Genomic DNA, 19,492 nt, shown 5'->3' on the forward strand with positions numbered 1-19,492 from the left:
GATCTGGTTGGTGTCAGGATATTCCAGACTCATCGAGTCTAGGAAGAAAAAGAAAGTTTGCAACACAATTCGACGAGATGACGTTGCGAGATTCTCAGGAAATGAACTATGATAGCAAGCTCCAAAACATGAGCTGGTTCTGCTACACACATGTGAACATGTTGTCCCAGACAAGCATGACCACATGGTAGTCTTATAATAAAACACTACCGAGTTCAGGGGGAAAACCATCATCGAGGATATCGAAGTCTTGTGCACTTAGATTAGACTTCTTTACCTGGAACAAGTCAATCAGTGGCTTGGTGTGCTAGGATATACATATGGAATGAAGATGATCAGTCTAACAGACCACAGAATTCTTCGCACGTGCATGACTGACTTGGGATGATTCTAGAGGAATAAAACAAACTTTCTCGAATTCACGACGGCAACTTACATCAAATGCACGTGAATCAAAGGGAGTCACTTCTTTCATCCAAACATATACCTCAGAGACGAAACTCGAAGGCATTGTTTACAAAGTTTCCAACACTAGCTTAATGCCCAACAGAATCATGGAGAAGATAAGGATGTTGTCGATGGGCTCAATCAACAATTCATCCAGGTTCCCTTTTAAAAGGAATTCCATAGTTAAGTGAACATGGTGATAGCATTGGTCAGACCAAAAGATATAATGGTGTATGCTCGAGGAAAATCCACGAATAAGACAGCATTACGAACATCGTTGGTTCTGATTTGATTTGACGATAGCCCATACTTAAATCAAAGGTTTGGGTAAGATAATAGATCCAACAATTGTTCACAAGGACCAATTGATGAAGATACCATCTTTCTTCAACACACACACACACACACACAAAAAGATATCCCTTAACATGAACTAAGTCAGGCAAGCTTTTATCTTCCAACTCTCCAAGTTGTTGTTTAGCTTGACCAACTAGCTCAGGGGTATCCCACACAGATTCTTGGAGAAGGGGTGGTTTACAAGGAACCAACTTGATCACAAACTCAACATAGCGGTCCGGTGACAACCTGGTAATACTTCCGAGAAGATATACGGAAAATCACGAACCACCGGTATGTTACTAAGCTCGAGAACAATCTCGCTTTTGAGGGCAAGACGATATGATCAAATGAGTGAGGACTTGACAAGATCCTAACTCATCAATCGAAGGGTGCACCGAAATAAGGACTAGGTAGCATGATCAGTCTTAGAAGGATGATTCAAAAACCAACACGCTAAGAATGAAATTATTGTCCTTTAACTACCAAGCAACGAGGTTGCTAGGAGTATTGATTTCACACATCACAATTCATTTGTCGGTATTCCGGTTGCATCAACACGAAGACCGAGGAATGACTAATGATGGTGAGAAGTATCACTACGTCAAAATTCATGAGAGTTGGTGTAGTTCTCATGACAATTCTGACATAAAGGGGGTAATACTCCAAGGTAGAACAAAACCAAAAGCTGGATTGGCATTTGGTCTGCGGAATACAACTGCTTTGACCCAATCCTAGATATGGATGAGGTACTGGAGTTTGTTTCTCCTAGTCATTCAGGACAGAATGGCTTGACGGACCACAAGAGTAATAGGCATCGATAAACGAATGCACGCATACTCTTGACTATCAATTGACAGACGAGGGTCAGAATACAACTAAGGAGGAACAACTCGAGGAACATATAACTTTCTGAGTTCTGGATGCATAGATTAGTATGTCGAGCGAAGTTCAACATAATTCTTCCGGATAACCCATGCAGAAAGGTAGAACTGGCAGAGCCACAATATATAATGGAGAACTCATCAAGAGCACTCTGGTTGTGATTGTTCAGTTCAACGAGGAACTTCTGCCATAAGTAGTTCATGGTATTTGGAAGAAGAAGATACCACGGACTTCAAGGACTTTCGCAAAGGTTACTAATAACCTAAGGGAGCTAGCAATTACTATCAACATGAAGTAAGTAGGGTGAATCTCGGGTTCAAAACCCAGAAGTGAAATGCCTACTAACTAAGTGGCATCACGGGATGCTTTCGAGGATAAAGGCCAGAATCATCACACTGGGACACAAATCATAGCTAGATTACTAGATGATCCCCTAAGACACCTAGGGTCATAATAATATCTCCAACATAAGTGTCAAGGCAATAGAATACCTCAACTCAACAATTAGTGTGATTGAGCTGGCATAAAGGAACATCGAAACCAGAGGGAAAGGATTTTGCAAATGCATCAGATTATTTAGAAACCTGGGATGACTCGGACAGCATAACAGCTATAAATGCTCAAAAAGATTTGAGACATGCTACAAAAATGGTGGCATAACCACTCAGAAGCACAATATCAAGGTTTCGAGATCATCAAAGACATACCGAAGTAGTAGGAACTGGACTGAGGCTTAAATCCAACAATCTTATAGGTCTACGGATTAGTAACACGTGATCCTAATAGAAGAAGGGATAGCCTAGTTTCTTAACCCCGCAGGAAAGATAAGATGACTCAGATCAGAAGGGCATGAGGTATAAAGAGTAAAAAGAGCCTTACATTCCATCCCACAATCAATTCCCTTATATAACTAAAGCATTTCTAGACTCAACTTCGACCAGTTTGGCTTGGTAGTCCTACAGGCAGTCAAGCTCTGATACCAACGCTGTCAGGACCCCGACTCAATGCCACATCGATCTAGCATGTAACACCTCATATCACTTTGCGGCCTCACGCACGGTATTCCCATGGGTGTCGCCTTACCTTTGCCCGGGACCGTTTGCGTCTTTTGGCACACGTATATGATAGTGTCGCTAGCATCCATATGATAAGGAGCCTGGGCTGACATGGCCAGTCGTAAACCCAAAGTGGCACAAACTTACAGGGACAGGCATCCATGACCCAGCATCGAACGTGTCGGTCATCAGCGAGTGAATCCAGGCTGTAGCACTGGGCTAGCAGGACTCCGGTGAACCGGGCTGTAGCGGGCTAACAGGACTCCGGTATTCATCGCGTGACATTTCCCCGAAGGGACAGACACGGGAACGAAGAAGGACACATGCCGGCCAGCCTAAGTGTTCCGGAGCAGTAGCAAGCTACCATGGCTCGGTGGAAACACTAGGAGACATTTCCCGGTAAGAGAGGCTACTAAGGATAAACAACTAGATAGTCAGATCCCACACATACCAAGCATTTCAATAACATACACACAATATGCTCGATATGTGCAAACACAACATGGCATCACAACATGACTCTACAACTCAAGTATTTATATTCAATAGGCTCCGAGGAGCGAGATATTACAATCATGGGTCTCATGACCCAACACTCAGAGCATGCAAGTCAAAACACAAGTGGAAGCTATCATGTCTGAGTACAAACATCTATAAATGAAAAAGGCTAAGAAGCCTAACTATCTACCAGATCCTGCCGAGGGCACAAGATCGTAGCTGAGGTAACAAGCTAAACATCGAAGTCCACGTGGAACTACTAGTGAGACTGAAGTCTCTCTGCAAAAACATAAATTAAGCAACGTGAGTACAAATGTACCCAGCAAGACTTACATCAGAAATAACTACATATGCATCATTATCAACAAAGGGGATGGTGGAGTTTAACTGCAGCAAGCCAGCTTTGACTCGGTGGCTAACCTGAACTACGACTGCAAGTAACTCTTTCGAGGTGGCGCACACGAGTCCACATATTCACCATATCAATACACCACTATGGACCCGCTCCCGTCTCCCTACGAGAACGCCATCCATAGCACTCACGCTTATCTTGCGTATTTTAAAGTATCCACTTTCACTTGTCTATGAACTGTACAAGGGGTCCAAGTTTCCATATCCGAGGAATCCGGCTATTCGAATAGATAATGATAACCCTGCAGGGGTGTACTTCTTCACACACGCTCTCGCCACTTACCGCCCTGTACACGTCATGTACCTCGGCAACCTTCAAGCGGAAGCCGTGTGAGGGAGTCGGCCACGACCTGACTAACCGAACAAGTCTCTAGTCCAGGTTTATCGCCTATTCGGGTTCCATCCGCAAGGAGATCCGGCCGGGGTGTCGCTTACGGCACCAAACGATGTGAGCAGGGTTCCCAAGCCCACCATCCGGGTGCTACTTGCTACACCGGGCCACTGTGCCTAGTCTGTCCCAAGCCCACCTGTACCGGGTGCCACTTGGTAGACTACTAACACTACCTACAAACACCAGAAACTAGTTGCAACTCCTGGACAGAGATCATGTTGATTAATAAGTCGAGAGGGGTCGAGTTACTGTAACCCAATGTGTGGTAGTAACTGTTCATGGATCACAAACACAGAACTCAGTTCCTGAGGACGGCTGCAATGAGACAACCCACCATGTACTCCTACATGGCCTCTCACCGCTACCTTTACCAAATCGTGTTCACACACTTAGCTCACACACAGTAGGACATGTTCACACGCCTCTGATTCATCCCCGATGAATCAGACCTGACTCAACTCTAAGCAGTAGCAGGCATGACAAACAAGCATGAATGAGTAGGCACATCAGGGCTCAAACAACTCCTACTCATGCTAGTGGGTTTCATCTATTTACTGTGGCAATGACAGGTCATGCAAAGGATAAAGGGGTTCAGCTACCGCAACAAGTAACAAATATGTCGTTGTTGTCCTAATGCAGTAAAAGAGAGCAGGAGCGAGAGAGTGGGATTTTATCGGGATGAACAAGGGGGTTTTGCTTGCCTGGCACTTCTGAAGATAACATTGAGTCTTCATCAGTGTCAACGATCACATCGCCGGTACACGTCTATCGAGAGGGGACAATTACCGGCAAACAAGGAAGAACACAATCAATGCGATGCAACAATATGATGCATGATAATGACATGGCAATATGAATGTGTTTTGGGCTAATGCATCTAGCAACAGGTTAAATGAAGTTGGTTTGAACACTAGGTTCAAATTCAAACTCCATATGTGAGAGTTTAAATGCCATTCATTTGTTTTGTCCAAAACAGAGGACAAACATTGTTCAAACATGCATGAAAATGGTACAGATGGATTCCTTGAATTTTTCTGATAATTTTTCATATATAATTTATTTAATTTGGAGTTACGGATGAATTTCTATGATTTTTAGAAGTTTATACAATTTTCTGGAATTTTAGAATTAAATTAAATCCAGAAAACATTACTGCGTCAGCATGACGTTGGCATGACGTCAGCAAGTCAACAGGGGCTGGTCCGGGTCAAACCTGACCAGTGGGGCCCACTGGTCATTGACTGGGCCTGATTAGTGTCGTTGACAGGTGGGGCCAGGTCAACGGCCACGTCAGCAGAGTCAATGCTGACGGGTGGGTCCCACTGCTTATGAACTAATCTAAACAGAAAATAAAACTAACCTAAACAGGTACAAGGGCCCACATGGCAGTGGCTTTAGGGGGGTTAGTTAGCCGTAATTAACACTAACCACGCGGCCACGTCGGACACACCGGCAGTTAGCCGCCGGCGACCAAGCAGAGCGGCGGAGACGCTCGGGTTTGCATCTCCGGCGACCAAAGGGGCGGATGAGGGCATCTACGTGGAGCTGGGACTCGCCCGCATCCATCTGTGCAAACGGCAGGGGCTGAGGTGGCCCGAGCTCGCCGGAGGCAAGCTTGCGGCGGTGGCCGGAGTTCGGGCCAGCACGGGCACGGGGCTACGCTTGGCGAACGAGCGAGCTGAGAGGCTGGGCGGGCTCCTGGGAGATCCACGAGCTCGAGGTCGTGCTCGAACGCGAGTTCGGTGACCTGCAACAACGGCGGCGACAGGCGTGACGGCAGTGAGCTTCCGCCGCGGTGGCCAGGGGGGATAGAGGAGGGATTCGACGGCGGGGAGAGAGGGGTTGGGAGCAGGAGCTCACAGGGAGGCGGCGCAGTAGGTTAGTGGGCTCGGGGACGTCCTTGACAGCGCGAATCGACGGTGAGGGGCCCGGGTGCCCGAGGTTGAAGATGACCGCGATGGGGGCGTTGCTGGCCTCCCGGGGTTGCGTGCTTGGCGTGCGGCTCTACGGCGTCGAGGCGGAGCTCGTCGCATATCCGGAAGGGCGTGGGGAGGTCGGTGGTAGCGGCGAACAGCGATGGTGGCGGCGGCTCCATTTGGTGGCTGCGCGCAGGAGAGGCAGAGGAGGGGGAGGGAGTGCAGCGAGTGAGGGAGAGGTGAGAGGGGCTTCGAGGCGTCTCCACTCGTGAAGGAGGGCAGGAGGTGGCAAGCAGGAGCTGGAGCCTGCGGCCTGCGTGGGTGCTCTCTCGCGGCGACAGCAGCAGCTTTGGGGCGAGGGGAAGAAGACGACAGGAGAGGGGCCAGGTGGGCTGGGCCGCACAGGTGGGCTGCCGGCACAGGAGCTGGGCCGGTTGCTGCGTCAGGTAAGTTTCTGTTCTTTCCTTTTTTTTGTTCTGTTTTCTAATTATTTGCTTTGTTTTGATTTAGCTTACAAACCAAATCATTTTATAAAATCCTGAAAATAAATATGTGACTAGAATTAAAATATCCCAAGCCAGACAAAATGTTCTAGGATTATTGGACATATATTAATTATATAAAGAATATATATATCCAATGCAAATAGTTATTTAATTAATTCAAAGGCCCAAAATAAATATCTCTGAGATTCCAAAAATATTGTTTTAAGTTTTACCTCTTGCCAATATTTTCAGAGACTAAGAGGAACATTTTCTTGGACTTCTTTGAAAAGATTTTAATGTTGATTATTTTTGAAGTGATTTATGAGGGTTTCAACTAACCTCAATTCAACTTTCAGAATTTAGACATGATGCATCATGCTCACTCAGGTAAATAGCTACAAGCAAATTCTAGGGCTGTGACATATACGGGATTGATTAAGTCCTTGACATCGTGGTTCGTCCGATGAGATCATCGTGGAACATGTGGGAGCCAACATGGGTATCCAGATCCCGTTGTTGGTTATTGGCCGGAGAGTTATCTCGGCCATGTCTGCATGACTCCCGAACCCGTAGGGTCTACACACTTAAGGTTCGATGACGCTAGGGTTATAGGGAATAGATATACGTGGTTACCGAATGTTGTTCGGAGTCCCGGATGAGATCCCGGACGTCACGAGGAGTTCCAGAATGGTCCGGAGGTAAAGATTTATATATGGGAAGTCCTGTTTTGGTCATCGGAAAAGTTTTAGGTTTTATCGGTAACATACCGGGACCACCAGGAGGGTCCCGGGGGTCCACCAAGTGGGGCCACCGGCCCCGGTGGGCTGCATGGGCCAAGTGTGGGAGGGGAACAGCCCCAGGTGGGCTGGTGCGCCCCCCCCCCACAAGGGCCCAAGGCGCCTAGGGTTTGGGGAGGGGGCGCCCCACCTAGCTTGGGGGGCAAGTTTCCCCTCTTTCCCCCCTTGGCCGCCCCACCAGATGGGATCTGGGCTGGCCGCCGCCCCTAGGATGGAACCCTAGGTGGGGGCGCAGCCCCTCCCTCTCCCCTATATAGTTGAGGTCTTTGGGGCTGCCAATACATGAGTTTTGACCTCTCCCTGGCGCAGCCCTACCTCTCTCCCTCCTCGTCTCTTGCGGTGCTTGGCGAAGCCCTGCTGGAGTACCACGCTCCTCCACCACCATCACGCCGTCATGCTGCTGGTGGATGGAGTCTTCCTCAACCTCTCCTTCTCTCCTTGCTGGATCAAGTCATGGGAGACGTCACCGGGCTGTACGTGTTGGGGAACGTAGCAGAAATTCAAAATTTTCCTACGTGTCACCAAGATATATCTATGGAGAGACCAGCTACGAGTAGAAGGATGGTTCATCTACATACCCTTGTAGATCGCTAAGCGGAAGCGTTCAAGTGAACGGGGTTGATGGAGTCGTACTCGTCGTGATTCAAATCACCGATGATCAAGTGCCGAACGGACGGCACCTCCGCGTTCAACACACGTATAGCTCGACGATGTCTCCCACGCCTTGATCCAGCAAGGAGAGAGGGAGAGGTTGAGGAAGACTCCATCCAGCAGCAGCACAACGGCGTGGTGGTGATGGAGGAGCGTGGCAATCCTGCAGGGCTTCGCCAAGCACCTACGGGAGAGGAGGAGGTGTCACGGGAGGGAGGGAGGCGCCAAGGGCTCAGGTCTGGATGCCCTCCCTCCCCTCCACTATATATAGGGGCAAGGGAGAGGGGGGAGGCGCAGCCTTGCCCCTTACTCCAAGAAAGGGGTGCGGCCAAGAGGGGGGGAGGAGTCCATCCTCCCCAAGGCACCTCGGAGGTGCCTTCCCCCTTGAGGACTCTTCCCTCTAGGGTTCCCTAGGCGCATGGGCCTCTTGGGGCTGGTGCCCTTGGCCCATGTAGGCCAAGGCGCACCCCCTACAGCCCATGTGGCCCCCCGGGGCAGGTGGCCCCACCCGGTGGGCCCCCGGGACCCTTCCGGCGGTCCCGGTACAATACCGATGACCCCGAAACTTGTCCCGATGGCCGAAACAGGACTTCCTATATATAAATCTTTACCTCCGGACCATTCCGGAACTCCTCGTGACGTCCGGGATCTCATCCGGGACTCCGAACAACATTCGGTAACCACATACAAGCTTCCTTTATAACCCTAGCGTCATCGAACCTTAAGTGTGTAGACCCTACGGGTTCGGGAGACATGCAGACATGACCGAGACGTTCTCCGGTCAATAACCAACAGCGGGATCTGGATACCCATGTTGGCTCCCACATGTTCCACGATGATCTCATCGGATGAACCACGATGTCAAGGACTTAATCAATCCCGTATTCAATTCCCTTTGTCTATCGGTATGTTACTTGCCCGAGATTCGATCGTCGGTATCCAATACCTTGTTCAATCTCGTTACCGGCAAGTCTCTTTACTCGTTCCGTAACACATCATCCCGTGATCAACTCCTTGGTCACATTGCGCATATGATGATGTCCTACCGAGTGGGCCCAGAGATACCTCTCCGTTTACACGGAGTGACAAATCCCAGTCTCGATCCGCATAAAACAATAGATACTTTCGGAGATACCTGTAGTGCACCTTTATAGTCACCCAGTTACGTTGTGACGTTTGATACACCCAAAGCACTCCTACGGTATCCAGGAGTTACACGATCTCATGGTCAAAGGAAGAGATACTTGACATTGGCAAAGCTCTAGCAAACGAACTACACGATCTTTGTGCTATGCTTAGGATTGGGTCTTGTCCATCACATCATTCTCCTAATGATGTGATCCCGTTATCAACGACATCCAATGTCCATAGCCAGGAAACCATGACTATCTGTTGATCACAACGAGCTAGTCAACTAGAGGCTCACTAGGGACATATTGTGGTCTATGTATTCACACGTGTATTACGATTTCCGGATAATACAGTTATAGCATGAATAAAAGACAATTATCATGAACAAGGAAATATAATAATAATACTTTTATTATTGCCTCTAGGGCATATTTCCAACAGTCTCCCACTTGCACTAGAGTCAATAATCTAGTTCACATCGCCATGTGATTAACACTCACAGGTCACATCGCCATGTGACTAATACCCAAGAGTTTACTAGAGTCAGTAGTCTAGTTCACATCACTATGTGATTAACACTCAATGAGTTTTATGTTTGATCATGTTGCTTGTGAGAGAGGTTTTAGTCAACGGGTCTGAACCTTTCAGATCCGTGTGTGCTTTACAAATCTCTATGTCATCTCCTAGATGCAGCTACCACGCTCTATTTGGAGCTGTTCCAAATAACTGTTCTACTTGGAGCTATTCTAAATTATTGCTCCATTATATGTATCCGGTCTCTCTACTCAGAGCTATCCAGATAGGTGTCAAGCTTGCATCGACATAACCCTTTATGACGAACTCTTTTACCACCTCCATAATCGAGAAAATTCCTTAGTCCACTAGTTACTAAGGATAACTTTGACCGCTGTCCTATGATCCATTCATGGATCACTCTTGTACCCCTTGACTGACTCATGGCCAGGCACACTTCAGGTGCGGTACACAGCATAGCATACTGAAGAGCCTACGTTTTAAGCATAGGGGACGACCTTCGTCCTTTCTCTCTATTCTGCCGTGGTCGAGCTTTAAGTCTTAACTTCGTACCTTACAACTCAGGCAAGAACTCCTTCTTTGACTGGTCCATCTTGAACACCTTCAAGATCATGTCAAGGTATGTGCTCATTTGAAAGTATTATTAAGCATTTTGATCTATCCTTATAGATCTTGATGCTCAATGTTCAAGTAGCTTAATCCAGGCTTTCCATTGAAAAACACCTTTCAAATAACCCTATATGCTTTCTAGAAATTCTACATCATCTCTGATCATCAATATGTCAACAACATATACTCATCAGAAATTCTATAGTGCTCCCACTCACTTCTTTGGAAATACAAGTTTCTCATAAACTTTGTACAAACCCAAAATCTTTGATCTCATCAAAGTGTACATTCCAACTCCGAGATGCTTACTCCAGTCCTTAGAAGGATCGCTGGAGCTAGCATACCTTTTAGCATCCTTAGGATTGACAAAACTTTTCTGATTGTATCACATACAACCTTTCCTTACAAAAACTGGTAAGGAAACTTGTCTTGACATCCATCTGCCAGATTTCATAAATGCAGCCAATGCTAACATGATTCCGACGGACTTTAAGCATCGCTACGGATGAGAAAATCTCATCGTAGTCAACTCCTTCAACTTGTCGGAAAACACTTAGCCACAAGTCGAGCTTCATAGATGGTGACATTACCATCCACGTCCGTCTTCTTCTTAAAAGATCCATTTATCTCAATGGATTGCCGATCATCAGGCAAGTCCATCAAAGTCCATGCTTTGTTCTGATATATGGATACTATCTCGGATTTCATGGCTTCTAACCATTTGTCGGAATTCGGGCCCACCATCGCTTCTCCATAGCTCGTAGGTTCATTGTTGTCTAGCAACATGACCTTCAAGACAGGATCACCTTACCACTCCGAAGTAGTACGTGTCCTTGTCGTCCTACGAGGTTTGGTAGTGACTTGATCCGAAGTTTCATGATCAATATCATAAGCTTCCACTTCAATTGGTGTAGGTGCCACAGGAACAACTTCCTGTGCCCTGCCACACACTAGTTGAAGAGACGGTTCAATAACCTCATCAAGTCTCCACCATCCTCCCACTCAACTCTTTCGAGAGAAACCTTTCCTCGAGAAAGGACCCGATTCAAGAAACAATCCATATTGCTTTCGGATCTGAATTAGGAGGTATACCCAACTGTTTTGGGTGTCCTATGAAGATGCATTTTATCCGCTTTGGGTTCGAGCTTAATCCTGAAACTTTTTCACATAAGCGTCGCAGCCCCAAACCTTTAAGAAACGACAACTTAGGTTTCTCTAAACCATAATTCATACGGTGTCATCTCATCGGAATTACGTGGTGCCCTATTTAAAGTGAATGTGGTTGTCTCTAATGCCTAACCCATGAACGATAGTGGTAATTCGATAAGAGACATCATGGTATGCATCATATCCAATAGGGTGCAGTTATGATGTTCGGACACACCATCACACTATGGTGTTCCAGGCGGTATTAATTGTGAAACAATTTCCACAATGTCTTAATTGTGTGCCAAAACTCGTAACTCAGATATTCATCTCTATGATCATATCATAGACATTTTATCCTCTTGTCACAATGATCTTCTACTTCACTCTGAAATTACTTGAACCATTCAATAATTCAGACTTGTGTTTCATCAAGTAAATATTCTCAACATCTACTCGAATCATCTGTGAAGTAAGAACATAACGATATTCACTGCATGCCTCAGCACTCATTGGACTGCACACATCAAAATGTGTTACTTCCTACAAGTTGCTATCTTGTTCCATCTTATTGAAAAACGAGGCTTTTCAGTCATCTTGCCTATGTGGTATGATTTGCATATCTCAAGTGATTCAAAATCAATTGAGTCCAAACGGTCCATTTGCATGGAGTTTCTTCATGCATATACACCAATAGACATGGTTCGCATGTCTCACACTTTTCAAAAACGAGTGAGTCCAAAGATCCATCAACATGGAGCTTCTTCATGCGTTTTATACCAATATGACTTACATGGCAGTGCCACAAGCAAGTGGTACTATCATTACTATCTTATATCTTTTGGCATGAAAATGTGTATCACTACGATCAAGATTCAATAAACCATTCCTATAGGTGCAAGAGCACTTATTCAGGTTTAATACTAATCTTGATGGTAGAGGGAGTGTGCGATGTTAGATCACATCAAACTTGGAAACACTTCCAACACATATTGTCAGCTCACCTTTAGCTAGTCTCCGTTTCATTCCGTAGCTTTTATTTCGAGTTACTAACACTTAGCAACCGAACCGGTATCTAATACCCTGGTGCTACTAGGAGTACTAGTAAAGTACACATTAACATAATGTATATCCAATATACTTCTATCGACCTTGCCAGCCTTCTCATCTACCAAGTATCTAGGGTAATGCTGCTCCAGTGGTTGTTCCCCTTATTACAGAAGCACTTAGTCTCGGGTTTGGGTTCAACCTTGGGTTTCTTCACTAGAGCAGCAGCTGAATTGCCGTTTCATGAAGTATCCCTTTGTTCCCTTGCCCTTCTTGAAACTAGTGGTTTCATCAACCATCAACAATTGATGCTCCTTCTTGATTTCTACTTTCGCGATGTCAAACAACGCGAATACCTCAAGGATCATCATCTCTATCCTTGATATGTTATAGTTCATCACGAAGCTCTAGCAGCTTGGTGGCAATGACTTTGGGGAAACATCACTATCTCATCTGGAAGATCAACTCCCACTCGATTCAAGTGATTGTTGTACTCAGACAATCTGAGCACAAGCTCAACGATTGAGCTTTTCTCCCTTAGTTTGCAGGCTAAGAAAATCGTCGGAGGTCTTATACCTCTTGACATGGGCACGAGCCTGAAATCCCAATTTCAGCCCTCGAAACATCTCATATGTTCCGCGATGTTTCGAAAAACGTCTTTGGTGCCTCTACTTAAACCATTTAACTGAACTATCACGTAGTTATCAAAACGTGTATGTCCGATGTTCGCAACATCCACAAACGACGTTTGGGGTTCAGCACACTAAGCGGTGCATTAAGGACATAAGCTTTCTACTGATCGCATAATTGCTACTATCAACTTTCAACTATATTTTCTCTAGGAACATATCTAAACAGTAGAACTATAGCGTGAGCTACGACATAATTTGCAAAATCCTTTTGACTATGTTCAGGATAATTAAGTTCATCTTATGAACTCCCACTTAGATAGACATCCCTCTGGTCATCTAAGTGATCACATGATCCGAGTCAACTAGGTCGTGTCCGATCATCACGTGAGACGGACTAGTCATCATCGGTGAACATCTTCATGTTGATCGTATCTACCATACGACTCATGCTCGACCTTTCGGTCTCCGTGTTCCGAGGCCATGTCTGCACATGCTAGGATCGTCAAGTTAACCCTAAGTGTTTTCGCTGTGTAAAACTGTCTTACACCCGTTGTATGTGAACGTAAGAATCCATCACACCCGATCATCACGTGGTGCTTAGAAGCGACGAACTGTAGCAACGGTGCACAGTTAGGGGAGAACACTTCTTGAAATTTTGTAAGGGATCATCTTATTTACTACCGTCGTCCTAAGCAAACAAGATGCATAAACATGATAAACATCACATGCAATCAAATAGTGACATGATATGGCCAATATCATTTTGCTCCTTTTGATCTCCATCTTCGGGGCTCCGTGATCATCATCGTCACTGGCATGACACCATGATCTCCATCATCATGATCTCCATCATCGTGTCTTCATGAAGTTGTCTCGCCAACTATTACTTCTACTACTATGGCTACCGGTTAGCAATAAAGTAAAGTAATTACATGGCGTTGTTCAATGACACGCAGGTCATACAATAAATAAAGACAACTCCTATGGCTCCTGCCGGTTGTCATACTCATCGACATGCAAGTCGTGAATCCTATTACAAGAACATGATCAATCTCATACATCACATATCATTCATCACATTCTTCTTGGCCATATCACATCACAAAGCATACCCTGCAAAAACAAGTTAGACGTCCTCTAATTGTTGTTGCATGTTTTACGTGGCTGCTATGGGTTTCTAGCAAGAACGTTTCTTACCTACGCAAGACCACAACGTGATATGTCAATTGCTATTTACCCTTCATAAGGACCCTTTTCATCGAATCCGTTCCGACTAAAGTGGGAGAGACTGGCACCCGCTAGCCACCTTATGCACCAAGTGCATGTCAATCGGTGGAACCTGTCTCATGTAAGAGTACGTGTAAGGTCGGTCCGGGCCGCTTCATCCCACAATACCGTCGAAACAAGATTGGACTAGTAACGGTAAGCATATTGAACAAAATCAACGCCCACAACTACTTTGTGTTCTACTCGTGCAAAGAATCTACGCAATAGACCTAGCTCATGATGCCACTGTTGGGGAACGTAGCAGAAATTCAAAATTTTCCTACGTGTCACCAAGATCTATCTATGGAGAGACCAGCTACGAGTAGAAGGAGAGTTCATCTACATACCCTTGTAGATCGCTAAGCGGAAGCGTTCAAGTGAACGGGGTTGATGGAGTCGTACTCGTCGTGATTCAAATCACCGATGATCAAGTGCCGAACGGACGGCACCTCCGCGTTCAACACACGTACAGCTCGACGATGTCTCCCACGCCTTGATCCAGCAAGGAGAGAGGGAGAGGTTGAGGAAGACTCCATCCAGCAGCAGCACAACGGCGTGGTGGTGATGGAGGAGCGTGGCAATCCTGCAGGGCTTCGCCAAGCACCTACGGGAGAGGAGGAGGTGTCACGGGAGGGAGGGAGGCGCCAAGGGCTCAGGTATGGATGCCCTCCCTCCCCTCCACTATATATAGGGGCAAGGGAGAGGGGGGAGGCGCAGCCTTGCCCCTTACTCCAAGAAAGGGGTGCGGCCAAGAGGGGGGGAGGAGTCCATCCTCCCCAAGGCACCTCGGAGGTGCCTTCCCCCTTGAGGACTCTTCCCTCTAGGGTTCCCTAGGCGCATGGGCCTCTTGGGGCTGGTGCCCTTGGCCCATGTAGGCCAAGGAGCACCCCCTACAGCCCATGTGGCCCCCCGGGGCAGGTGGCCCCACCCGGTGGGCCCCCGGGACCCTTCCGGCGGTCCCGGTACAATACCGATGACCCCGAAACTTGTCCCGATGGCCGAAACAGGACTTCCTATATATAAATCTTTACCTCCGGACCATTTCGGAACTCCTCGTGACGTCCGGGATCTCATCCGGGACTCCGAACAACATTCGGTAACCACATACAAGCTTCCTTTATAACCCTAGCGTCATCGAACCTTAAGTGTGTAGACCCTACGGGTTCGGGAGACATGTAGACATGACCGAGACGTTCTCCGGTCAATAACCAACAGCGGGATCTGGATACCCATGTTGGCTCCCACATGTTCCACGATGATCTCATCGGATGAACCACGATGTCAAGGACTTAATCAATCCCGTATTCAATTCCCTTTGTCTATCGGTATGTTACTTGCCCGAGATTCGATCGTCGGTATCCAATACCTTGTTCAATCTCGTTACCAGCAAGTCTCTTTACTCGTTCCGTAACACATCATCCCGTGATCAACTCCTTGGTCACATTGCGCATATGATGATGTCCTACCGAGTGGGCCCAGAGATACCTCTCCGTTTACACGGAGTGACAAATCCCAGTCTCGATCCGCATAAAACAATAGATACTTTTGGAGATACCTGTAGTGCACCTTTATAGTCACCCAGTTACGTTGTGACGTTTGATACACCCAAAGCACTCCTATGGTATCCAGGAGTTACACGATCTCATGGTCAAAGGAAGAGATACTTGACATTGGCAAAGCTCTAGCAAACGAACTACACGATCTTTGTGCTATGCTTAGGATTGGGTCTTGTCCATCACATCATTCTCCTAATGATGTGATCCCGTTATCAACAACATCCAATGTCCATAGCCAGGAAACCATGACTATCTGTTGATCACAACGAGCTAGTCAACTAGAGGCTCACTAGGGACATATTGTGGTCTATGTATTCACACGTGTATTACGATTTCCGGATAATACAGTTATAGCATGAATAAAAGACAATTATCATGAACAAGGAAATATAATAATAATACTTTTATTATTGCCTCTAGGGCATATTTCCAATAGTACGTGTGTTGAACGCGGAGGTGCCGTCCGTTCGGCACTAGGATCTCCGGTGATTTGGATCACGACGAGTACGACTCCTTCAACCCCGTTCTCTTGAACGCTTCCGCTTAGCGATCTACAAGGGTATGTAGATGCACTCTCCTTCCCCTCATTGCTGGTCTCTCCATAGATAGATCTTGGTGACACGTAGGAAAATTTTGAATTTCTGCTACGTTCCCCAACAGTGGTATCAGAGCTAGGTCTATGCGTAGTTTCTATGCACGAGTAGAACACAAAGTAGTTGTGGGCGTTGATCTTGTTCAATATGCTTACCGTTACTAGTCCAATCTTGATTCGGCGGCATTGTGGGATGAAGCGGCCCGGACCGACCTTACACGTACTCTTACGTGAGACTGGTTCCACCGACTGACATGCACTAGTTGCATAAGGTGGCTAGCGGGTGTCTGTCTCTCCCACTTTAGTCGGATCGGATTCGATGAAAAGGGTCCTTATGAAGGGTAAATAGCAATTGGCATATCACGTTGTGGTTTTTGTGTAGGTAAGAAACGTTCTTGCTAGAAACCCATAGCAGCCACGTAAAACATGCAAACAAAAATTAGAGGATGTCTAACTTGTTTTTGCAGGGTATGCTATGTGATGTGATATGGCCAAGAAGAATGTGATGAATGATATGTGATGTATGAGATTGATCATGTTCTTGTAATAGGAATCACGACTTGCATGTCGATGAGTATGACAACCGGCAGGAGCCATAGGAGTTGTCTTTATTTATTGTATGACCTGCGTGTCATTGAACAACGCCATGTAATTACTTTACTTTATTGCTAACCGGTAGCCATAGTAGTAGAAGTAATAAGTTGGCGAGACAACTTCATGGAGACACAATGATGGAGATCATGATGATGGAGATCATGGTGTCATGCTGGTGACGATGATGATCATGGAGCCCCGAATATGGAGATCAAAAGGAGCAATATGATATTGGCCATATCATGTCACTATTTGATTGCATGTGATGTTTATCTTGTTTTTGCATCTTATTTGCTTAGAACGACGGTAGTAAATAAGATGATCCCTCATTAAAATTTCAAGAAAGTGTTCTCCCTAACTGTGCACCATTGTGAAAGTTCGTCATTTCGAAGCACCACGTGATGATCGGGTGTGATAGATTCTTACGTTCGAATACAACAGGTGTTGACGAGCCTAGCATGTACAGACATGGCCTCAGAACACATGCGAAACACTTAGGTTAACTTGACGAGCCTAGCATGTACAGACATGGCCTCAGAACACAAGAGACCGAAAGGTCGAGCATGAGTCGTATGGTAGATATGATCAACATGAAGATGTTCACCGATGTTGACTAGTCCATCTCACGTGAGGATCGGACACGGCCTAGTTGACTCGGATCATGTAATCACTTAGATGACTAGAGGGATGTCTATCTGAGTGGGAGTTCATAAGATGAACTTAATTATCCTGAACATAGTCAAAAGGTCTTCGCAAATTATGTCGTAGCTCGCGCTTCAGTTCTACTGTTTAGATATGTTCCTAGAGAAAATTTAGTTGAAAGTTGATAGTAGCAATTGTGCGGACTAGGTCCATAAACTGAGGATTGTCCTCATTGCTTCATAGAAGGCTTATGTCCTTAATGCACCGCTCAGTGTGCTGAACCTCGAACGTCGTCTTTGGATGTTGCGAACATCTGACATACACATTTTGATAACTACGTGATAGTTCAGTTAAACGGTTTAGAGTTGAGGCACCGAAGACGTTTTAAAACGTCGCGAAACATATGAGATGTTTCGAGGGCTGAAATTGGGATTTCAGGCTCGTGCCCACGTCAAGAGGTATAAGACCTCCGACGATTTTCTTAGCCTACAAACTAAGGGAGAAAAGCTCAATTGTTGAGCTTGTGCTCAGATTGTCTGAGTACAACAATCATTTGAATCGAGTGGGAGTTGATCTTCCAGATGAGATAGTGATGTTTCTCCGAAGTCATTACCACCAAGCTGCTAGAGCTTCGTGATGAACTATAATATATCAGGGACATATATGATGATCCTTGAGATATTCGCGATGTTTGACACCACAAAAGTAGAAATCAAGAAGGAGCATCAATTGTTGATGGTTGGTGAAACCACTAGTTTCAAGAAGGGCAAGGGCAAGAAGGGATACTTCATGAAACGGCAAATCAGCTGCTGCTCTAGTGAAGAAACCCAAAGTTGAACCCAAGCCCGAGACTAAGTGCTTCTGTAATAAGGGGAACAGTCGCTGAAGCAGAACCACCCTAGATACTTGGTAGATGAGAAGGCTGGCAAGGTAGACAGAAGTATATTGGATATGCATTATAATGTGTACTTTACTAGTACTCCTAGTAGCACCAGGGTATTAGATACCGGTTCGGTTGCTAAGTGTTAGTAACTCGAAACAAAAGGCTACGGAATAAACAGAGACTAGCTAAAAGGTGAGATGACGATATGTGTTGGAAGTATTTCCAAGGTTGATCAAATATCGTACGCTCCCTCTACCATCGGGATTGGTATTAAAACCTAAATAATTGTTATTTGGTGTTTGCGTTGAGCATAGACATGATTGGATTATGTCTATCGCGATACGGTTATTCATTTAAGGAGAATAATGGTTACTCTGTTTATTTGAATAATACCATCCCGATCGTAGTGATACACATTTTCATGCCAAAGGTATAAGATAGTAACGATAGTACCACACAAATGTGGCACTGCAATTTGAGTCATATTGGTATAAAACGCATGAAGAAGCTCCATGTTGATGGATCTTTGGACTCACTCTTTTTCTGAAAGGATTGAGACATGCGAACCATGTTTGTTGGTAGATATGCATGAAGAAACTCTATACAGATGGATCGTTTGGACTCACTTGATTTTGAATCACTTGAGACATGAAAATCATACCACATGGGCAAGATGACTGAAAAGCCTCGTTTTCAGTAAGATGGAACAAGAAAGCAACTCGTTGGAAGTAATACATTTTGATGTGTGCAGTCCAATGAGTGCTGAGGCACGCAGTGGATATCGTTATATTCTTACTTCACAGATGATTTAAGTAGATACTGAGTATATTTACTTGATGAAACACAAGTCTGAATTATTGAATGGTTCAAGTAAGTTCAGAGTGAAGTAGAAGATCTTCGTGACAAGAGGATAAAATGTCTATGATATGATCATAGAAATGAATATCTGAGTTACGAGTTTGGCACACAATTAACACACTGTGGAAAT

This window comes from Triticum aestivum, chromosome 4A (genome assembly GCF_018294505.1).
Source record: "Triticum aestivum cultivar Chinese Spring chromosome 4A, IWGSC CS RefSeq v2.1, whole genome shotgun sequence".
Lineage (NCBI taxonomy): Eukaryota > Viridiplantae > Streptophyta > Magnoliopsida > Poales > Poaceae > Triticum > Triticum aestivum.